We start from the raw sequence: 17808 nt of genomic DNA, 5'->3' as shown, positions 1-17808 counted from the left end.
GTGTATTACGTGCTGCTCTCAGGGCAGGACTACTCAATAGATTCAAATCACTTTTATTTTAGTGTATTATGCGCTGCTCTCAGGGCAGGAGTACTCAATAGATTCAAATCACTTTTATTTTAGTGTATTACGCACTGCTCTCAGGGCAGGAGTACTCAATAGATTCAAACTGCTGTTATTACGCGCTGCTCTCAGGGCAGGAGTACTCAATAGATTCAAACTGCTGTTATTACGCGCTGCTCTCAGGGCAGGAGTACTCAATAGATTCAAATCACTTTTATTTTAGTGTATTACGAGCTCTCAGGGCAGGAGTATAGATTCAAATTGCTTTTATTTTAGTGTATTACGCGCTGCTCTCAGGGCAGGAGTATAGATTCAAATTGCTTTTATTTTTAGTGTATTGCGAGCTCTCAGGGCAGGAGTATAGATTCAAATTGCTGTTATTTTAGTGTATTACGCGCTGCTCTCAGGGCAGGAGTATAGATTCAAATTGCTGTTATTTTTAGTGTATTACGCGCTGCTCTCAGGGCAGGAGTATAGATTCAAATCACTTTTATTTTAGTGTATTACACGCTGCTCTCAGGGCAGGAGTACTCAATAGATTCAAATCACTTTTATTTTAGTGTATTACGCGCTGCTCTCAGGGAGTACTCAATAGTTTCAAATTGCTGTTATTTTAGTGTATTACTCGCTGCTCTCAGGGCAGGAGTACTCAATAGATTCAAATCACAGTTATTTTAGTGTATTACGCGCTGCTCTCAGGGCAGGAGTACTCAATAGATTCAAATCGCTGTTATTTTTACTGTATTACGCGCTGCTCTCAGGGCAGGAGTACTCAATAGATTCAAATCGCTGTTATTTTTACTGTATTACGCGCTGCTCTCAGGGCAGGAGTACTCAGTAGATTCAAATCACTTTTATTTTAGTGTATTACGCGCTGCGCTCAGGGCAGGAATACTCAATAGATTCAAATCGCTGTTATTTTTAGTGTATTACGCGCTGCTCTCAGGGCAGGAGTAGGCTACTTAATAGATTCAAATCGCTTTTATTTTAGTGTATTACGCGCTGCTCTCAGGGCAGGAGTACTCAATAGATTCAAATCACTTTTATTTTAGTGTATTACGCGCTGCTCTCAGGGCAGGAGTACTCAATAGATTCAAATCGCTGTTATTTTAGTGTATTACGCGCTGCTCTCAGGGCAGGAGTACTCAATAGATTCAAATCGCTGTTATATTACGCGCTGCTCTCAGGGCAGGAGTACTCAATAGATTCAAATCGCTGTTATTTTTACTGTATTACGCGCTGCTTTCAGGGCAGGAGTACTCAATAGATTCAAATCGCTGTTATTTTTAGTGTATTATGCGCTGCTCTCAGGGCAGGAGTACTCAATAGATTCAAATCGCTGTTATTTTTAGTGTATTACGCGCTGCTCTCAGGGCAGGAGTAGGCTACTTAATAGATTCAAATCGCTTTTATTTTAGTGTATTACGCGCTGCTCTCAGGGCAGGAGTACTCAATAGATTCAAATCACTTTTATTTTAGTGTATTACGCGCTGCTCTCAGGGCAGGAGTACTCAATAGATTCAAATCGCTGTTATTTTTAGTGTATTACGCGCTGCTCTCAGGGCAGGAGTACTCGATAGATTCAAATTGCTGTTATTTTTAGTGTATTACGAGCTCTCAGGGCAGGAGTATAGATTCAAATTGCTTTTATTTTAGTGTATTACGCGCTGCTCTCAGGGCAGGAGTATAGATTCAAATTGCTGTTATTTTTAGTGTATTACGAGCTCTCAGGGCAGGAGTATAGATTCAAATTGCTGTTATTTTAGTGTATTACGCGCTGCTCTCAGGGCAGGAGTACTCAATAGATTCAAATTGCTGTTATTTTAGTGTATTACCCACTGCTCTCAGGGCAGGACTACTCAATAGATTCAAATCACTTTTATTTTAGTGTATTACGTGCTGCTCTCAGGGCAGGACTACTCAATAGATTCAAATCACTTTTATTTTAGTGTATTATGCGCTGCTCTCAGGGCAGGAGTACTCAATAGATTCAAATCACTTTTATTTTAGTGTATTACGCACTGCTCTCAGGGCAGGAGTACTCAATAGATTCAAACTGCTGTTATTACGCGCTGCTCTCAGGGCAGGAGTACTCAATAGATTCAAACTGCTGTTATTACGCGCTGCTCTCAGGGCAGGAGTACTCAATAGATTCAAATCACTTTTATTTTAGTGTATTACGAGCTCTCAGGGCAGGAGTATAGATTCAAATTGCTTTTATTTTAGTGTATTACGCGCTGCTCTCAGGGCAGGAGTATAGATTCAAATTGCTTTTATTTTTAGTGTATTGCGAGCTCTCAGGGCAGGAGTATAGATTCAAATTGCTGTTATTTTAGTGTATTACGCGCTGCTCTCAGGGCAGGAGTATAGATTCAAATTGCTGTTATTTTTAGTGTATTACGCGCTGCTCTCAGGGCAGGAGTATAGATTCAAATCACTTTTATTTTAGTGTATTACACGCTGCTCTCAGGGCAGGAGTACTCAATAGATTCAAATCACTTTTATTTTAGTGTATTACGCGCTGCTCTCAGGGAGTACTCAATAGTTTCGAATTGCTGTTATTTTAGTGTATTACTCGCTGCTCTCAGGGCAGGAGTACTCAATAGATTCAAATCACAGTTATTTTAGTGTATTACGCGCTGCTCTCAGGGCAGGAGTACTCAATAGATTCAAATCGCTGTTATTTTTACTGTATTACGCGCTGCTCTCAGGGCAGGAGTACTCAATAGATTCAAATCGCTGTTATTTTTACTGTATTACGCGCTGCTCTCAGGGCAGGAGTACTCAGTAGATTCAAATCACTTTTATTTTAGTGTATTACGCGCTGCTCTCAGGGCAGGAATACTCAATAGATTCAAATCGCTGTTATTTTTAGTGTATTACGCGCTGCTCTCAGGGCAGGAGTAGGCTACTTAATAGATTCAAATCGCTTTTATTTTAGTGTATTACGCGCTGCTCTCAGGGCAGGAGTACTCAATAGATTCAAATCGCTGTTATTTTAGTGTATTACGCGCTGCTCTCAGGGCAGGAGTACTCAATAGATTCAAATCGCTGTTATATTACGCGCTGCTCTCAGGGCAGGAGTACTCAATAGATTCAAATCGCTGTTATTTTTACTGTATTACGCGCTGCTTTCAGGGCAGGAGTACTCAATAGATTCAAATCGCTGTTATTTTTAGTGTATTATGCGCTGCTCTCAGGGCAGGAGTACTCAATAGATTCAAATCGCTGTTATTTTTAGTGTATTACGCGCTGCTCTCAGGGCAGGAGTAGGCTACTTAATAGATTCAAATCGCTTTTATTTTAGTGTATTACGCGCTGCTCTCAGGGCAGGAGTACTCAATAGATTCAAATCACTTTTATTTTAGTGTATTACGCGCTGCTCTCAGGGCAGGAGTACTCAATAGATTCAAATCGCTGTTATTTTAGTGTATTACGCGCTGCTCTCAGGGCAGGAGTACTCAATAGATTCAAATCGCTGTTATTTTAGTGTATTACGCGCTGCTCTCAGGGCAGGAGTACTCAATAGATTCAAATTGCTGTTATTTTTAGTGTATTACGCGCTGCTCTCAGGGCAGGAGTACTCAATAGATTCAAATCGCTGTTATTTTAGTGTATTACGCGCTGCTCTCAGGGCAGGAGTACTCAATAGATTCAAATTGCTGTTATTTTTAGTGTATTACGCGCTGCTCTCAGGGCAGGAGTACTCAATAGATTCAAATCGCTGTTATTTTTAGTGTATTACGCGCTGCTCTCAGGGCACGAGTACTCAATAGATTCAAATCACTTTTATTTTAGTGTATTATGCGCTGCTCTCAGGGCAGGAGTACTCAATAGATTCAAATCGCTGTTATTTTTAGTGTATTACGCACTGCTCTCAGGGCACGAGTACTCAATAGATTCAAATCACTTTTATTTTAGTGTATTATGCGCTGCTCTCAGGGCAGGAGTACTCAATAGATTCAAATCGCTGTTATTTTTAGTGTATTACACGCTGCTCTCAGGGCAGGAGTACTCAATAGATTCAAATCGCTGTTATTTTAGTGTATTACGCACTGCTCTCAGGGCAGGAGTATAGATTCAAATCGCTGTTATTTTTAGTGTATTATGCGCTGCTCTCAGGGCAGGAGTACTCAATAGATTAAAATCGCTGTTCTTTTAGTGTATTACGCGCTGCTCTCAGGGCAGGAGTACTCTCAAATCCCTTTTATTTTAGTGTATTACGCGCTGCTCTCAGGGCAGGAGTACTCAATAGATTCAAATTGCTGTTCTTTTAGCGCAATACTCCTAGCTGTCAGGGAAGGAGTACTTAAGAGATTCTAATTGCTTTGCATTTTGCTAGAAATGAAGTCCTGTAATATTCCTGTATCACACAATGTCATATTTGCATTAAAAATGTCATAATTGAGCAAATGACACTTAATGACATTTGTCATAAACATGCATAAAACCTCCTTCATATTCATGACATGTGTCATGTCATGATTATGACGGTGTCATGTCAGTCTTATGCACACCCCTTCAAGTAAAGTGTTACCTTAACTTGTTCTTGTATCTCATTCTTCAGTTACCTGAAAGAGCTGGCAGAAACTGGATGAATAAAAGGAGCCAACACTGAAGATGCCTGATGCTACCCAGTCTATGATTAAGGCCTGGATGCAAAGATGGAGAGCGTTTGGTTCCACCTGATACAAGCACACAATCTCAGTGTTGACTTTGTGATGCATAAATGTGATTGCAAAATGTGGATCTATGTTCAAATACTTAATTTTCCACTGAGTATTGCAGAGAAACAAAGACACTTAATTTCAGGGTTCCTAGGCAATTTGGAAAAGTTTGGCATTTGATTTGAGTAATTTCCAAGTATGGAAAAATATTTTTGTTTCCATACTTTTCCCACCATTCTGTTTTCCAAAATATAAAATTAAGATTTTCTAAAAATACATTTATCAAAAGCCGATTGAATTCATGGCAAAAGTTTAGTGATCATTTAGAGATTTTGTTTGTCTTTATCATAAGCGAGTCTCTTTTGAATGTCACTAAATTAATGTGCATTTACCCCTCTACCAGCAACAGATAAAGGATCAGACTACCATTTAACTCATGCAACATCAAACCACACAGGTTATAAAGCATTTTAGGTTTCTTCTCATCCTGTTAGTGCTTATCACTTCCAGAAAACTTTTGTACTGATTGTACTGTATACCAAAAATTTAATGTTTTATGAATCATTAATGTTTAATATGGTTAGAAAAATCTAGAGAGAGGATTGCAATTTTAAGTCTGTGTGGAAAAGTGTAAGATTGAAAATAATTAAAGATATTTGAAAATGAACAAAAACATTTTCTTTTACTGTTTCAATTCCCCTTTCTTACCCCAGGGTACCATTTGGAATTCCTAAAGGCAGAGGTGCTGATAGTGCTCAAGGCCTGTAGGTCAAAATGTGTGTACTTCGGGGGTCTACGAATTGTCACACCTTTTACAATGGGGGAAATTGTAATTATCTGATTAGTCGATTTGAACGTCTCACATTTGGGTTACAGACACATGGTCAAGGAAGGCATCAAAGATTATAACAGTTTCTCTGTCCCTTTTATTCTCTGGCTCTATTTGTCTCTTTCTACACTCTCTCCCTCTCTTTATATCTTTCAGGAAACACTTTACATATATGGGGGGTACAATTAATGGTATTTTGGGATGGGATAAGTTTTTATCATCACATTTTGTAACTTTAAGTGTAACCATATATAGTGTCATTAGACCCTTTCAATTACATATAATGTGCTAACTAGTTTTGATTAGTTATTGACTTTGAAGTGCTACCTATTGCAAAACAATATCGTCACTCTAGCAGCAATCTGCCACATATTTAGCTGTTGTTACAACTTGTAACTACTACTTGTAACAACTTATTTCCGTTGTTGATATAAGTAGCAGTGGGTGGTAATGGACAAGAAATCTACAGTTTTCCACCATCTTACTGATAACGTTTCTTTAGTCATTCGGCAGTCTAGCAGCCTGAACCCCTGTAGGAAATCCATCCTTACAAAAGTATGGAATTTTGATTTCATTTAATGACTGAACAAAAATTGATTGTAAATAGTTTACTAATTATATTTTTATTGAACTGTCTTTTGGTCCAATTGTGCAAAATAACCAATTCAAGCATAATTATGACTTTCCTTTTTTATAGTATTACAAAACATTTCCAGTGAATTAAATGTATAAAACAGAAACGTATCACAAAAAAAATGCAGAGCAAAGATGTAGCCTATCATTAAACTGTTGTACTTTTAACTAGCTCATATCATTATTCTTAGAGGTTTTTAATTGCTTTATTATTTTTCTTTTAGACGGGTGTCATTGAACTTGAATGGGCTTCCTGTTAAACCAGGCCCAACGCTACGGGTCGCCTGGTCAAATGTCTGTCAGTTCCTCCTTAAATTCTCCAGATCTGTAGGTCTTCCTGCAAATGAATTACATAAAGATGTTGGTTTCAATGTAAGCTGATAGTCATAAAAAAACAAAACGTAAAATGTATTTCACCTGAAAGCTTCAGTTTCATCCTCATTTTAAAATATTTCCTGGACTATTTCTTTTGTGGAGTAAACTTGGTGCAAGGGACATTAATGAAACCTTATTGTAACGTGGTACCAATGTAAACAAATAAAATTACTTTCTTTTACTGATCTTTAAGCTAAAATACATTTATAATGCCCTCAAAACAGCACTAAAGACACAGTTATATTGTGCTTATCACAGTTAGTGCATGTTGAAGTCAATTTGAATCGGAGTAATCCTGCCCTAAGAGCAGTGCGTAATACACTAAAATAAAAGTTATTTGAATCTATTGAGTACTCCTGCCCTGAGAGCAGCGCGTAATACGCTAAAATAAAAGTGATTTGAATCTATTGAGTACTCCTGCCCTGAGAGCAGCGCGTAATACACTAAAATAAAAGTGATTTTAATCTATTGAGAAGTCCTGCCCTGAGAGCAGCGCGTAATACACTAAAATAAAAGTGATTTGAATCTATTGAGTACTCCTGCCCTGAGAGCAGCGCGTAATACAGTAAAAATAACAGCGATTTGAATCTATTGAGTACTCCTGCCCTGAGAGCAGCGCGTAATACACTAAAAATAACAGCGATTTGAATCTATTGAGTTCTCCTGCCCTGAGAGCAGCACGTAATACACTAAAATAAAAGTGATTTGAATCTATTGAGTTCTCCTGCCCTGAGAGCAGCGCGTAATACACTAAAATAAAAGGGATTTGAATCTATTGAGTACTCCTGCCCTGAGAGCAGCGCGTAATACACTAAAAATAACAGCGATTTGAATCTATTGAGTTCTCCTGCCCTGAGAGCAGCGCGTAATACACTAAAATAAAAGGGATTTGAATCTATTGAGTACTCCTGCCCTGAGAGCAGCGCGTAATACACTAAAAATAACAGCGATTTGAATCTATTGAGTACTCCTGCCCTGAGAGCAGCGCGTAATACACTAAAAATAACAGCGATTTGAATCTATTGAGTTCTCCTGCCCTGAGAGCAGCGCGTAATACACTAAAATAAAAGGGATTTGAATCTATTGAGTACTCCTGCCCTGAGAGCAGCGCGTAATACACTAAAAATAACAGGGATTTGAATCTATTGAGTACTCCTGCCCTGAGAGCAGCGCGTAATACACTAAAATAAAAGGGATTTGAATCTATTGAGTACTCCTGCCCTGAGAGCAGCACGTAATACACTAAAAATAACAGCGATTTGAATCTATTGAGTTCTCCTGCCCTGAGAGCAGCGCGTAATACACTAAAAATAACAGCGATTTGAATCTATTGAGTACTCCTGCCCTGAGAGCAGCGCGTAATACACTAAAAATAACAGCGATTTGAATCTATTGAGTACTCCTGCCCTGAGAGCAGCGCGTAATACACTAAAATAACAGCGATTTGAATCTATTGAGTACTCCTGCCCTGAGAGCAGCACGTAATACACTAAAAATAACAGCGATTTGAATCTATTGAGTTCTCCTGCCCTGAGAGCAGCGCGTAATACACTAAAAATAACAGCGATTTGAATCTATTGAGTTCTCCTGCCCTGAGAGCAGCGCGTAATACACTAAAAATAACAGCGATTTGAATCTATTGAGTACTCCTGCCCTGAGAGCAGCGCGTAATACACTAAAAATAACAGCGATTTGAATCTATTGAGTACTCCTGCCCTGAGAGCAGCGCGTAATACACTAAAATAACAGCGATTTGAATCTATTGAGTATTCCTGCCCTGAGAGCAGCGCGTAATACACTAAAAATAACAGCGATTTGAATCTATTGAGTACTCCTGCCCTGAGAGCAGCGCGTAATACACTAAAATAAAAGTGATTTGAATCTATTGAGTACTCCTGCCCTGAGAGCAGCGCGTAGCCTAATACACTAAAATAAAAGTGATTTGAATCTATTGAGTACTCCTGCCCTGAGAGCAGCGCGTAGCCTAATACACTAAAATAAAAGTGATTTGAATCTATTGAGTACTCCTGCCCTGAGAGGAGCGCGTAATACACTAAAATAAAAGTGATTTGAATCTATTGAGTAGTCCTGCCCTGGGAGCAGCGTGTAATACGCTAAAATAAAAGTGATTTGAATCTATTGAGTACTCCTGCCCTGAGAGCAGCGCGTAATACACTAAAATAAAAGAGATTTGAATCTATTGAGTACTCCTGCCCTGAGAGCAGCGCGTAATACACTAAAAATAATAAAAGTGATTTGAATCTATTGAGTACTCCTGCCCTGAGAGCAGCGCGTAATACACTAAAATAAAAGAGATTTGAATCTATTGAGTACTCCTGCCCTGAGAGCAGCACGTAATACACTAAAAATAACAGCGATTTGAATCTATTGAGTTCTCCTGCCCTGAGAGCAGCGCGTAATACACTAAAAATAACAGCGATTTGAATCTATTGAGTTCTCCTGCCCTGAGAGCAGCGCGTAATACACTAAAAATAACAGCGATTTGAATCTATTGAGTACTCCTGCCCTGAGAGCAGCGCGTAATCCCTGTTATTTTTAATACACTAAAAATAACAGGGATTTGAATCTATTGAGTACTCCTGCCCTGAGAGCAGCGCGTAATACACTAAAATAAAAGGGATTTGAATCTATTGAGTACTCCTGCCCTGAGAGCAGCACGTAATACACTAAAAATAACAGCGATTTGAATCTATTGAGTTCTCCTGCCCTGAGAGCAGCGCGTAATACACTAAAAATAACAGCGATTTGAATCTATTGAGTACTCCTGCCCTGAGAGCAGCGCGTAATACACTAAAAATAACAGCGATTTGAATCTATTGAGTACTCCTGCCCTGAGAGCAGCGCGTAATACACTAAAATAACAGCGATTTGAATCTATTGAGTATTCCTGCCCTGAGAGCAGCGCGTAATACACTAAAAATAACAGCGATTTGAATCTATTGAGTACTCCTGCCCTGAGAGCAGCGCGTAATACACTAAAATAAAAGTGATTTGAATCTATTGAGTACTCCTGCCCTGAGAGCAGCGCGTAGCCTAATACACTAAAATAAAAGTGATTTGAATCTATTGAGTACTCCTGCCCTGAGAGCAGCGCGTAGCCTAATACACTAAAATAAAAGTGATTTGAATCTATTGAGTACTCCTGCCCTGAGAGCAGCGCGTAATACACTAAAATAAAAGTGATTTGAATCTATTGAGTAGTCCTGCCCTGAGAGCAGCGCGTAATACACTAAAATAAAAGTGATTTGAATCTATTGAGTACTCCTGCCCTGAGAGCAGCGCGTAATACACTAAAATAAAAGAGATTTGAATCTATTGAGTACTCCTGCCCTGAGAGCAGCACGTAATACACTAAAAATAACAGCGATTTGAATCTATTGAGTTCTCCTGCCCTGAGAGCAGCGCGTAATACACTAAAAATAACAGCGATTTGAATCTATTGAGTTCTCCTGCCCTGAGAGCAGCGCGTAATACACTAAAAATAACAGCGATTTGAATCTATTGAGTACTCCTGCCCTGAGAGCAGCGCGTAATACACTAAAAATAACAGCGATTTGAATCTATTGAGTACTCCTGCCCTGAGAGCAGCGCGTAATACACTAAAATAACAGCGATTTGAATCTATTGAGTATTCCTGCCCTGAGAGCAGCGCGTAATACACTAAAAATAACAGCGATTTGAATCTATTGAGTACTCCTGCCCTGAGAGCAGCGCGTAATACACTAAAATAAAAGTGATTTGAATCTATTGAGTACTCCTGCCCTGAGAGCAGCGCGTAGCCTAATACACTAAAATAAAAGTGATTTGAATCTATTGAGTACTCCTGCCCTGAGAGCAGCGCGTAGCCTAATACACTAAAATAAAAGTGATTTGAATCTATTGAGTACTCCTGCCCTGAGAGGAGCGCGTAATACACTAAAATAAAAGTGATTTGAATCTATTGAGTAGTCCTGCCCTGGGAGCAGCGTGTAATACGCTAAAATAAAAGTGATTTGAATCTATTGAGTACTCCTGCCCTGAGAGCAGCGCGTAATACACTAAAATAAAAGAGATTTGAATCTATTGAGTACTCCTGCCCTGAGAGCAGCGCGTAATACACTAAAAATAACAGCGATTTGAATCTATTGAGTTCTCCTGCCCTGAGAGCAGCGCGTAATACACTAAAAATAACAGCGATTTGAATCTATTGAGTTCTCCTGCCCTGAGAGCAGCGCGTAATACACTAAAAATAACAGCGATTTGAATCTATTGAGTACTCCTGCCCTGAGAGCAGTGCGTAATACACTAAAAATAACAGCGATTTGAATCTATTGAGTACTCCTGCCCTGAGAGCAGCGCGTAATACACTAAAATAACAGCGATTTGAATCTATTGAGTATTCCTGCCCTGAGAGCAGCGCGTAATACACTAAAAATAACAGCGATTTGAATCTATTGAGTACTCCTGCCCTGAGAGCAGCGCGTAATACACTAAAATAAAAGTGATTTGAATCTATTGAGTACTCCTGCCCTGAGAGCAGCGCGTAGCCTAATACACTAAAATAAAAGTGATTTGAATCTATTGAGTACTCCTGCCCTGAGAGCAGCGCGTAGCCTAATACACTAAAATAAAAGTGATTTGAATCTATTGAGTACTCCTGCCCTGAGAGCAGCGCGTAATACACTAAAATAAAAGTGATTTGAATCTATTGAGTAGTCCTGCCCTGAGAGCAGCGCGTAATACACTAAAAATAACAGCGATTTGAATCTATTGAGTTCTCCTGCCCTGAGAGCAGCACGTAATACACTAAAATAAAAGTGATTTGAATCTATTGAGTTCTCCTGCCCTGAGAGCAGCGCGTAATACACTAAAATAAAAGGGATTTGAATCTATTGAGTACTCCTGCCCTGAGAGCAGCGCGTAATACACTAAAAATAACAGCGATTTGAATCTATTGAGTTCTCCTGCCCTGAGAGCAGCGCGTAATACACTAAAATAAAAGGGATTTGAATCTATTGAGTACTCCTGCCCTGAGAGCAGCGCGTAATACACTAAAAATAACAGCGATTTGAATCTATTGAGTACTCCTGCCCTGAGAGCAGCGCGTAATACACTAAAAATAACAGCGATTTGAATCTATTGAGTTCTCCTGCCCTGAGAGCAGCGCGTAATACACTAAAATAAAAGTGATTTGAATCTATTGAGTACTCCTGCCCTGAGAGCAGCGCGTAATACACTAAAATAAAAGAGATTTGAATCTATTGAGTACTCCTGCCCTGAGAGCAGCACGTAATACACTAAAAATAACAGCGATTTGAATCTATTGAGTTCTCCGGCCCTGAGAGCAGCGCGTAATACACTAAAAATAACAGCGATTTGAATCTATTGAGTACTCCTGCCCTGAGAGCAGCGCGTAATACACTAAAAATAACAGCGATTTGAATCTATTGAGTACTCCTGCCCTGAGAGCAGCGCGTAATACACTAAAAATAACAGCGATTTGAATCTATTGAGTACTCCTGCCCTGAGAGCAGCGCGTAATACACTAAAATAACAGCGATTTGAATCTATTGAGTATTCCTGCCCTGAGAGCAGCGCGTAATACACTAAAAATAACAGCGATTTGAATCTATTGAGTACTCCTGCCCTGAGAGCAGCGCGTAATACACTAAAATAAAAGTGATTTGAATCTATTGAGTACTCCTGCCCTGAGAGCAGCGAGTAGCCTAATACACTAAAATAAAAGTGATTTGAATCTATTGAGTACTCCTGCCCTGAGAGCAGCGCGTAGCCTAATACACTAAAATAAAAGTGATTTGAATCTATTGAGTAGTCCTGCCCTGAGAGCAGCGCGTAATACACTAAAATAAAAGTGATTTGAATCTATTGAGTAGTCCTGCCCTGAGAGCAGCGCGTAATACACTAAAATAAAAGTGATTTGAATCTATTGAGTACCCCTGCCCTGAGAGCAGCGCGTAATACACTAAAATAAAAGAGATTTGAATCTATTGAGTACTCCTGCCCTGAGAGCAGCACGTAATACACTAAAAATAACAGCGATTTGAATCTATTGAATTCTCCTGCCCTGAGAGCAGCGCGTAATACACTAAAAATAACAGCGATTTGAATCTATTGAGTACTCCTGCCCTGAGAGCAGCGCGTAATACACTAAAAATAACAGCGATTTGAATCTATTGAGTAGTCCTGCCCTGAGAGCAGCGCGTAATACACTAAAATAAAAGTGATTTGAATCTATTGAGTAGTCCTGCCCTGAGAGCAGCGCGTAATACACTAAAATAAAAGTGATTTGAATCTATTGAGTACTCCTGCCCTGAGAGCAGTGCGTAATACACTAAAATAAAAGTGATTTGAATCTATTGAGTACTCCTGCCCTGAGAGCAGCGCGTAATACACTAAAATAAAAGTGATTTGAATCTATTGAGTACTCCTGCCCTGAGAGCAGCGCGTAATACACTAAAATAAAAGTGATTTGAATCTATTGAGTAGTCCTGCCCTGAGAGCAGCGCGTAATACACTAAAATAAAAGTGATTTGAATCTATTGAGTACTCCTGCCCTGAGAGCAGCGCGTAATAACAGCAGTTTGAATCTATTGAGTACTCCTGCCCTGAGAGCAGCGCGTAATAACAGCAGTTTGAATCTATTGAGTACTCCTGCCCTGAGAGCAGCGCATAATACACTAAAATAAAAGTGATTTGAATCTATTGAGTACTCCTGCCCTGAGAGCAGCGCGTAATACACTAAAATAAAAGTGATTTGAATCTATTGAGTAGTCCTGCCCTGAGAGCAGCGCGTAATACACTAAAATAAAAGTGATTTGAATCTATTGAGTAGTCCTGCCCTGAGAGCAGTGGGTAATACACTAAAATAACAGCAATTTGAATCTATTGAGTATTCCTGCCCTGAGAGCAGCGCATAATACACTAAAATAACAGCAATTTGAATCTATACTCCTGCCCTGAGAGCTCGTAATACACTAAAAATAACAGCAATTTGAATCTATACTCCTGCCCTGAGAGCAGCGCGTAATGCACTAAAATAAAAGCAATTTGAATCTATACTCCTGCCCTGAGAGCTCGTAATACACTAAAAATAACAGCAATTTGAATCTATCGAGTACTCCTGCCCTGAGAGCAGCGCGATCGCGGGAGATGTATCATTTTGACCGTTGAAATATCGCGGAAAATTTGAACGAGTTCTGTTCTCGCATATCAATTTAACAGACAGCGAGGTAGCATTGGAAAAGCATGTTTTACACCAGTTACCCCATAAGCAGCTTTGTTTTGGTAGACTGATGAAACAGTCAAATCAAAATGCATACAATACGATATTTAGACGATGATTAGTTCTGTGCATTTTTAAATGTTCGCTTATTATCTTAGTTAAAGTTAGAGGATGTTGAATTGTAACACAATATAGTTGTAAATTCACTTACCTTGCAATAAATGCGTTCTCCCACGAACATGTCTTTTATTCCGACTATTCCTCAAGAAATCCCTCCGCAGCGCATCTCAAATTCAAACGTCTAAACCCCGCCCTTGCTTCAATTTCATTGGTTGAAGCTGTAAACCAATCATTTTCCTTTCTGCCCTCAGAACATGTTTGAGTAAGTAAAACTCCCATCTGCTGAAATAGTCACAGATACAGTGAGGAAAATAAGTATTTGAACACCCTGCTATTTTGCAAGTTCTCCCACTTAGAAATCATGGAGGGGTCTGAAATTGTCATCGTAGGTGCATGTCCACTGTGAGAGACATAATCTAAAAAAAAAAATCCAGAAATCACAATGTATGATTTTTTTAACTATTTATTACTATTGATATAGCTGCAAATAAGTATTTGAACACCTGAGAAAATCAATGTTAATATTTGGTACAGTAGCCTTTGTTTGCAATTGCAGAGGTCAAACGTTTCCTGTAGTTTTTCACCAGGTTTGCACACACTGCAGGAGGGATTTTGGCCCACTCCTCCACACAGATCTTCTCTAGATCAGTCAGGTTTCTGGGCTGTCGCTGAGAAACACGGAGTTTGAGCTCCCTCCAAAGATTCTCTATTGGGTTTAGGTCTGGAGACTGGCTAGGCCACGCCAGAACCTTGATATGCTTCTTACAGAGCCACTCCTTGGTTATCCTGGCTGTGTGCTTCGGGTCATTGTCATGTTGGAAGACCCATCTTCAATGCTCTAACTGAGGGAAGGAGGTTGTTCCCCAAAATCTCGCAATACATGGCCCTGGTCATCCTCTCCTTAATACAGTGCAGTCGCCCTGTCCCATGTGCAGAAAAACACCCCCAAAGCATGATGCTACCACCCCCATGCTTCACAGTAGCGAGCAGTCGCCCTGTCCCATGTGCAGAAAAACACCCCCAAAGCATGATGCTACCACCCCCATGCTTCACAGTAGCGATGGTGTTCTTGGGATGGTACTCATCATTCTTCTTCCTCCAAACACGTTTAGTGGAATTATGACCAAAAAGTTCTATTTTGGTCTCATCTGACCACATTACTTTCTCCCATGACTCCTCTGGATCATCCAAATGGTCATTGGCAAACTTAAGACGGGCCTTGACATGTGCTGGTTTAAGCAGGGGAACCTTCCGTGCCATGCATGATTTCAAACCATGACGTCTTAGTGTATTACCAACAGTAACCTTGGAAACGGTGGTCCCAGCTCTTTTCAGGTCATTGACCAGCTCCTCCCGTGTAGTTCTGGGCTGATTTCTCACCTTTCTTAGGATCATTGAGACCCCACGAGGTGAGATCTTGCATGGAGCCCCAGTCCGAGGGAGATTGACAGTCATGTTTAGCTTCTTCCATTTTCTAATGATTGCTCCAACAGTGGACCTTTTTTCACGAAGCTGCTTGGCAATTTCCCCGTAGCCCTTTCCAGCCTTGTGGAGGTGTACAATTTTGTCTCTAGTGTCTTTGGACAGCTCTTTGGTCTTGGCCATGTTAGTAGTTGGATTCTTACTGATTGTATGGGGTGGACAGGTGTCCTTATGCAGCTAACAACCTCAAACAGGTGCATCTAATTTAGGATAATAAATGGAGTGGAGGTGGACATTTTAAAGGCAGACTAACAGGTCTTTGAGGGTCAGAATTCTAGCTGATAGACAGGTGTTCAAATACTTATTTGCAGCTGTATCATACAAATAAATAGTTAAAAAATCATATATTGTGATTTCTGGATTTTTTTTTTTTGATTATGTCTCTCACAGTGGACATACACCTACGATGACAATTTCAGACCCCTCCATGATTTCCAAGTGGGAGAACTTGCAAAATAGCAGGGTGTTCAAATACTTATTTTCCTCACTGTAATAGCTTCAATGTACTTTGCCTTACTGAAACCTGGCTTAAATCAAATTATTATTTCGGTCTAAATGAGTCTACTCCATCTGGATACTCCTATAAACATGAACCCCGTCTGATTGGTCGTGGCGGCGGTGTTGCAACAATCTATAGAGATATTCTCAATGTTACTCAGAAAACGGGTTATAAGTTTATTTCGTTTGAAGTACTTGTACTAAATGTTACGCTCTTAGATATTAGAAAAAAATCCATATTATCTTTAGCCTTGGCTACCGTATATAGACCGCCTGGGCCTTACGCTAATTTCCTAAAAGAGTTTGCAGATTTTCTCTCAGATCTATTGGTCAATGTAGATAAAGCATTAATTGTTGGAGATTTTATCATACACGTAGATAATTCAAATGATGCGTTAGGGGCTGCGTTTATAGATTTATTAAATTCCTTTGGGGTCAAGCAAAACGTCACCGGACCAACTCATCGTCTTAATCACACACTCGATTTAATTATATCATATGGAACCGATCCAACCGATATAGATATCATTCCACAAAGTGATGATGTCACTGACCATTACTTGGTAACTTGCATATTACATACTGCTGTAATATGTCATGCTGCGCCGCGTTATCGACCAGGCAGAACAATCCTTCCATCCACCATAGATAATTTCTCAAATTGCTTATCTAATCTGTCTCAGCTGCTGCCTGAACCCAAACAAACAGATGAACTAGAAGAACTAACTAGCACTATGAGCACCATTCTCTCTAGAACATTGGATGTTGTTGCACCCATTAAATTAAAAAAGGTCAGAGAGAAAATCAAAGCACCATGGTACAATAATACTACGCATGTTCTAAAGAGAGAAACCCGTAATTTAGAGCGTAAATGGAAACAAACTATTTTAGAGGTCTTTAGAATCGCGTGGAAAGACAGTATGTCACGTTATAAAAAGGCCCTAAAAGCGGCCAGGGCTGAGCACCTCCGCAAACTAATAGAAAATAACCAAAACAATCCTAGGTTTTTATTTAACACCGTGGCTAGACTAACAAATAAACAGACGTCACCCGAACAAAATATCCCGTTACAGTTTAGTAGTAATGATTTCTTTAACTTCTTCACTGAGAAAATAGAAAACATCAGAACCACAATTGTAAACGTTCAGTCCTCAATCGCGCCTTATAATTCAACCTCAATTATCACCCCGCAAGAACAATTACAGTGCTTTACAACTATAGAACAAAAAGAGTTAAATAAACTTATCACTTCATCTAAAACATCAACATGTTTATTAGATCCTATACCAACTAAACTACTGAAAGAAGTGTTACCTGTAGTGGAAGAGCCTCTCCTCAATATTATTAACTCATCTTTATCTTTAGGTCATGTTCCAAGAACATTTAAACTGGCAGTTATAAAACCTCTCATTAAGAAACCACAATTAGATCATAATAATCTAGCAAATTATAGACCCATTTCAAATCTTCCATTTATGTCTAAAATACTAGAAAAAGTTGTGTCTGCTCAATTGCGCTCTTTCTTGCAAGAAAATGATATCTATGAAAAGTTTCAGTCAGGATTCAGGCCGCATCATAGCACTGAAACTGCGCTTGTTAAAATCACAAATGATTTACTTTTAGCTTCTGACCAAGGCTGTATCTCAATACTAGTTTTACTTGATCTAAGTGCTGCGTTCGATACTATAGATCACACAATACTCTTAGATCGACTACAAAATTATACTGGTGTTCAAGGACAAGCATTAAGCTGGTTTAGATCATACTTATCTGACCGCTACCATTTTGTCTATTTAAATGGAGAAAAATCGATCATAACTCCAGTAAACTATGGAGTGCCGCAGGGATCTGTGTTAGGCCCTCTATTATTCTCAATATATATGATGCCACTTGGAAAT

This window comes from Abramis brama (genome assembly GCF_963993115.1).
Source record: "Abramis brama genome assembly, chromosome: 3".
In the NCBI taxonomy this organism is placed as follows: Eukaryota; Metazoa; Chordata; class Actinopteri; order Cypriniformes; family Leuciscidae; genus Abramis; species Abramis brama.
Note: the sequence above shows the minus strand (reverse complement) of the source record.